The following is a 6367-nucleotide window of genomic DNA, read 5'->3' as shown; positions in this document are numbered from 1 at the left end:
CTGAATGTTCAATTTCTCTCATTACCGTAGCAACAGTGCTTTATAACTACCACCACACAACTTCAGTCTTCAAGTAGAAAAAAAGGAGCACGAAATATACTTGTGAGGATTATCCTATACAGCTGTCAAATAAAGTGCTCCATAAATGGCAGTTATTTTTATGGCTTTGTTTGCCAGTATCATTGTTGTACAAGGCTTACTATCCACATCTGCCTTCCTAGCTGCTCTAGCTTCTTAATTAGGCTAGTCTGCTTAGTTCTTCATTTCTAAGAAAAACAGAAAAATACTAATGATATGGAAATCTTAGTTCTGCTTAAAATGTCCTTTGTGGCTTTGGCTAGGTCATTTATCACCTATAACACTCAGTTTCAATCCTAGAGTGATGCATCTAAATGAGATCTTGAATGGACCTTCCACAACTTCATCCAGAAATCACTTTCTTGAATTTGTTAGGTGAGTGAAAGCCATAAGGTACTCACCAGTCACCAAAAAGCATATGACCCTGCTTTGCTTTCAGAGTCTAACTGAAATAATCCAATGAGATTTCTTGTAAAAGAGGCACATGCCATTGGACGTCAAATACTGAGTATCCCTGCTTTAAACAGTTTTTAACTTCTTATATTTCTTCACTCCCTAATTTGGCTACCTGGTACATCAAGATAAAAAGTAGTGTATACATTACCTAGACAGTGAGGATTTCTGTCTTAGTCATTTATTTTATTAATGTCATTGTAAATTTTTTACATCAGCGTAGGCCTTATTATATGTGGAACCTTAGAGAGTAATAATCTGATGAGCCGAGCCATAAAGCAACATGCTTTTGTCAAAAAATCTATCTGTAGAGTAAAAGGCATTTTGAGGTTGCTGCCTTGTTTTAATACGTGGTGTATAGTGACATCTATCGGATATTGTGTGTAATGAATGACACACAGCTAAAATCAAGATTCTCTGGGTGTGGTAAGCTTTTAGTGTGAGGAAAATGCATTAAATGGTACCAGGAAAATATAAATTCACTATTAACACTTAAGGTGGGTGTTTCCCTGAAGTATTAAAGGTGCTCAATATATATCCCATAAAATAAATAGCTTCAAATGACTGGGGAAATTGAAAGGGAAGAGAGCAATTTCCATGGTAACAAAGTAAGGGGAATTTTTAAAAGGAAGAGTAAGGTGAAGAACAGAAATAAAAAAGAAGTTGAATAGAAAGGAGAATACACCTGCCTAGAAAATAAATAGGGCAGAAGTAGTTCTTGGTTAATGTGTGTGTGTGTGTACACATACACTAATTCTCTAAAACAGTGAAACTTAAAAAAAATTGTGGACATAATTAGAGTATGTTGTGTACTACGCCACAGAAATATATTTCCCAACTATAAGAGTATTGGGTCATAGATACGTCAGAAAAATTAGTGGCAATACAGCAAGGACAGAAGAGGGAACTGGTGGTCAGGGGTGTGGTTCCAAATCCCAGGTCTCCTGAAACCTCCCTGGACCTTAGTGATTTTACCCATAAAATGAGAAGAGATGACAAGGCAATTTCAAAGGCCAAATCTAGCTCTAAATTTTTCAAAGTATGACTTTAAAGTACTGGCAACTTTCTTTTTTCAATGATTCTATGATAGTGTTTAACTTGATGTGAAACCTTGCACGAAGCTCTTAACCTCTCTGCCAGTTTCCTCACTTATAATTGCAGGTGTTTGGACTAGATGATCTTTCAATTGACATCTCTAAAATGTTATTATTCTCAAACACTTTACCATATTCCCAAGCTCATTTGGGCCTGAGTGAATTAAAATTCTACCTTTTAGTAGAGTTAATACAATCAGTGAAACATCAAGCATATAGATAAAAGAACTACTTGTATTAAACATGAATATATCTCCAGAAATACTTATATAAACTTGAAGAGGGTATTTTGATTTCTAAAAATCTATGTACCCACACCACTTCTGTTTTCTGATCGGTATAATCAGGGACAGGAACAGAAAAGGCAGTCCTCTGAAGGTCTTGTCTCCTCCCCAACCCCACTCCCAACCATAGTTCAAATTTGGACCAGTGGCATTAAAGAGAAAAAGTGGTCTAAATTTCTAAGTTCAATTCCCTGGATCCTCCCAAATCTTTATAGCTTAAGTTGAGATTCAAGGGGGGATTGCCTAGGATTTTGAAACATAACATACATTTCCTATATCTGAATCATACCATCTATATTCAAACATTACTCATCCTGGAAAAAGCTACGGGTTACTAGAACTCTGCATATTCAACAAAAGAGAAAATTTTTTTCTGATATTTTGATTTGGAGCCTAGCTTAGAATACTCTCAATAGTAAATTAAAGACCAGTTTTACTGGGCAGAAATCACGTGCCAAAAATGATGTTAAAACTTCAGGCACAGTGTCTCATTTAATTTTTCTAATTCAATGAAGGTTTTATAAACTTTTTATAAATGAAAATAAAGCTTTAAAAGTTTAACATATTAAACTTAAAACTGAATTAAAGTATTATGATCTCACACTCATTCTACCTCTCACTCGTATGTGTGTGTGTATGTGTGTGTGTGTGTTTGTGGCACACACATACACACAGGTTCGTTTTAATTGGTTCCTACCATCATTATTACAGGTTTAGTCTATATTTATATTATGAACTAGTAGTCAATGTTGTGTTCAGTTTCTATACAAGAAGTGTAAATTAATTTTAGGGCTAACAAACAGTTGTATTTTCTATTTCTGGTGTTGTTTGTTTGCCATGGGAAATAAAACCTTGCAGAGAACTTCTATATGAGGTGAAGAAATATCAGTTATTACTGACAGAGGTGAATGGAGGAGTTCAGGCATACTGAATTAAACTTAATATACTTCTTTTGAGTAATATGTGTTAAATTTTTATTTCAGACTTTTTTTTTCGATGTTGCCTTTTTTATTGCAGAGGATTTTCAACATATTAAAAATAAACAGAAGAGTAAAATGAACCCCAGCTAACATGAACCTATGGACAGTCTTGCCTCAACCACAATCCATCCACTTCCCTCTCATATATTATTTCAAAGCAAATCCTTAGCATCACATCATTTCATCTGTGTGAGTTTCAGAAATATCACTAGAATATATGGAATTTTGTATAATGTAACAATACATTTATCACACCCCCAAAACAATAATTTATTATCAAATACTCATTTTTGAAATGCAATTGAATTTAGAAAATATCTTCTTAGAAAACAAAACATAGAAACTTTCTTACCCTGATAAAGAATATATTTTAAAAAGCTACAACATATATCATAGTTAATAGTGAATTATTGAAAGTTTTTTTTTTCTAGAGATCAAGAACAGGACATGTATGTATGCTATCACTGCTTGAAGAATCTTAGTAATAAAAGAGATCAAGGACAAAAAGACATTAGTCTACAAGAGGAATAAAGCTATCAGTTTTGCAAATGGCATGATTGTACACATTGAAAATACAGATTCTCAGCAAGGTAACTACATGTAGCAAGGTAGCTGCATATAAAGTAAATATACAAAAATTAACTGCATTTCTACATATCAGCAATAAGTAGATGGACATCAACATGAAGTAAAGGAAAAATTGAGGAAAAATTCAATTAAAGTATGCAAAACCTCTATATCTAACACTACAAATACAATGAGAGAAATTAAAGAAGTCCTATATAGACGGAGAGATGAACATGTCTATGGATTGGAATTTTAAATATTACAAAGATATCAGTTCTGAATGACAGGCACTTCTGGTCAAAACCACAAATTAATATCTATAGAATTTATGTCTGGCTGTATAATCATTCAGAGTATACACACATATTAAAAAATGGAGTTATAAAAAATATTGTTTGAGATAGTATCACGGAGGTTCACAAACACAGGACAAAGCAAAACCTGATTTCAACTGGTAAAGACACAATGAACCACTTTTAGATTCAGAGTTTACTATTTATATGGACAGCAAGAAGGAATAAGCCAAAAGTGCCAGCTCCCTGAGTCCTTGCTCAATATACTAAAAAGGACAACACTGAAACAAAAGGAGATGAATGACGGCAATGCAAGTTGTAGTATATCATGTTGCTACAAAACCAAATCTAGACTGCAGATAAGTAGTTTTATTGTGTAGCTGTGTACTTTTAAGGGGTGGGGCAGAAAACCCCATAACTCGTCTGACTCAGATGATGAGAAACTGTCTCATAACAACCTTCCAGAGGAGATAAAGAGATGGATGGGCCATGACCTCATAGAAGCTCCTTAAAGGCCTCCCACACTCACATGTCCCCAGAAGATTAGAAGGTATACTTCCAAGATTTAAATAAGCTGCAGCTCAGGCCTTTGTCTACATGAAGATATACAAGGTCACCAAAGTGGCATGGATGAGCCATTCCCCTAAAACTATGTTCTTTGCAAAAAAATAAAATAAAAACAAAATAATAATAATGTAAGCAAAGAAGATATATAGACAGCTAATAAGCATATGAAAACATGCTTTACATCAAAAGTCATCAGGGAAATGCAAATTAAAACAATACTGAGATACCACTACATATCTACTAGAATTGCTGAAATTCAGAACACTGTTAAAACACCAAATGCTAGCAAGGATGTGAAGCAACAGGAACTCTTGTTTATTACAGCTGGGAGTACAAAATGGTAGTCATTTTAGAAGACAGTTTGACAGTTTTTTTTTTAAATAAAATTAAAGATAGTCTTGTCATGCAATCCAGCAATCGTGTTCCTTGGTATTTACCCAAAGGAATTGAAAACTTATGCCCACACAAAAATCTGTGTACAGATGTTCACAGCAGCTTTACTCATAATTGTCAAATTCTAGAAACAGCCTAGGTGAATGGATTAACAAACTGTAGTATATCTAGACAATGGAATATTATTCAATACTAAAAAGAAATGAGCTACCAAGCCATGAAAAGATATGTAGGAATGTTACATGCATATTACTAGGTGAAAGAAGCCAAGCTGAAAAGGCTATTGTATAATTACAACTATATGACATTCTGGAAAAGGCAAAACTATAAAGACAATAAAAAGATCAGTCTTGACAGGGGGAGGGAGAGGAGAGAACAGTCAGAGCACAGAGGATTTTTAGGGCAATGAAATTACTTTGTATGACATTATAATAATGGATATATGTCATCATACATTTGTCCGAAGTCATAGACTGTACAAACACCAGGAGTGGACCCTCAGGTAGACTATGAACGTCGTGCGATTATGATGTGTCAATGTAGGTGCATCCCAAATGTACCATTCTAGTGACTGATGCTAATAATTGAGGGTGCTGTGCATATTCAGGTCAGGGAGTGTATGGAAAATCTCTGAATCTCCCTGTCAATTTTGTTGTAAATCTAAAACTGCTCTAAAAAAGTAAAATAAATAAACAATAATAGTTAAAAATAGTAAAAATCAAAAGCAATACAAAATATCTTGTATTCAGAAATTTTAAAAAATAAGGACTATTCTTGGGGTGGGAAAGAAGTCATGAGGGAAGTAATTACTTGCAGCACAATGCCAAATTCCTAGATTATAGTTAAATTAGTGTTTTTAAAAATCAAAGTCATAGCTCTAAATATATATCGAAAACAAGAAAAAAACAAAGACATGAGCTAAATATTTCAATCAGAAAAACTGAAAAGAAAAAATAAATTTGAAGTAATAAACAAGGGAGTGAATATTTTTATATGTAACCATCAGTATCCACATTAAGTTAAACATGAATTATTACTGATGTCCCCAACACTATTCTATTACCACATGGATCAATCCCCTTGCTGATCGATAAGACCCCTAGTTCCTGCCATTCATCAACTCTTTACTGAATTGTTCAATTTTCAGTATCCTTGTATACCAGTATAAGAATTGTTAACCTGTAGCCATGTGGGAAACAATGTAGTCAACTAGGGTACAGTGCTGATGTGCAGTTCCTTTTGCCTTTAGTCTTATAGGCTCCATTCATATCTATAAATTCATATCTACATATATATATATATATATATATATATATATATATATATATGCACAAGTTTGTACAGAAATGTAATTATTTGCTTGGTCAGCTGAGCAGTCCTAAAAGAAATGATCACATCAGTGGCAACAAGCACACCAAGGGCCCAGATCTTGGCTTCTGATACCATTCTCCAATAAATGGAGCCATGCTTCTTGAGGGAATACCTGAATTTAGGACAGGAATAGAAAATATATACAATGAAGATGAAGAATCCTATTGTGACATAAAGTAAAAAAGTGCTTAAACAAAGAAACAAATCCCCTCACATTGGTGGGTTGTATGTCAAAGAACATAGGAGTCAACAGAAGGAGCTCCAAATGGGAAAGCTGAAGCCATTTG

At 34.0% G+C, this 6367-nt stretch overlaps 1 long non-coding RNA gene across 1 annotated transcript; it reads left to right on the top strand.

Annotated features, from left to right (window-relative positions):
- The first annotated feature begins 376 nt into the window (after positions 1-376).
- LOC140696602 (uncharacterized) lies at positions 377-3441 on the top strand. Its single transcript, XR_012073100.1, has 2 exons — positions 377-453; positions 3321-3441. It is a non-coding gene; the product is annotated as an uncharacterized lncRNA (long non-coding RNA).
- Positions 3442-6367: the final 2926 nt, after the last annotated feature.

The sequence above is a fragment of the Vicugna pacos genome, chromosome 5, assembly GCF_048564905.1.
Source record: "Vicugna pacos chromosome 5, VicPac4, whole genome shotgun sequence".
In the NCBI taxonomy this organism is placed as follows: Eukaryota; Metazoa; Chordata; class Mammalia; order Artiodactyla; family Camelidae; genus Vicugna; species Vicugna pacos.
This window is presented reverse-complemented; position numbering and strand designations above follow the sequence as displayed.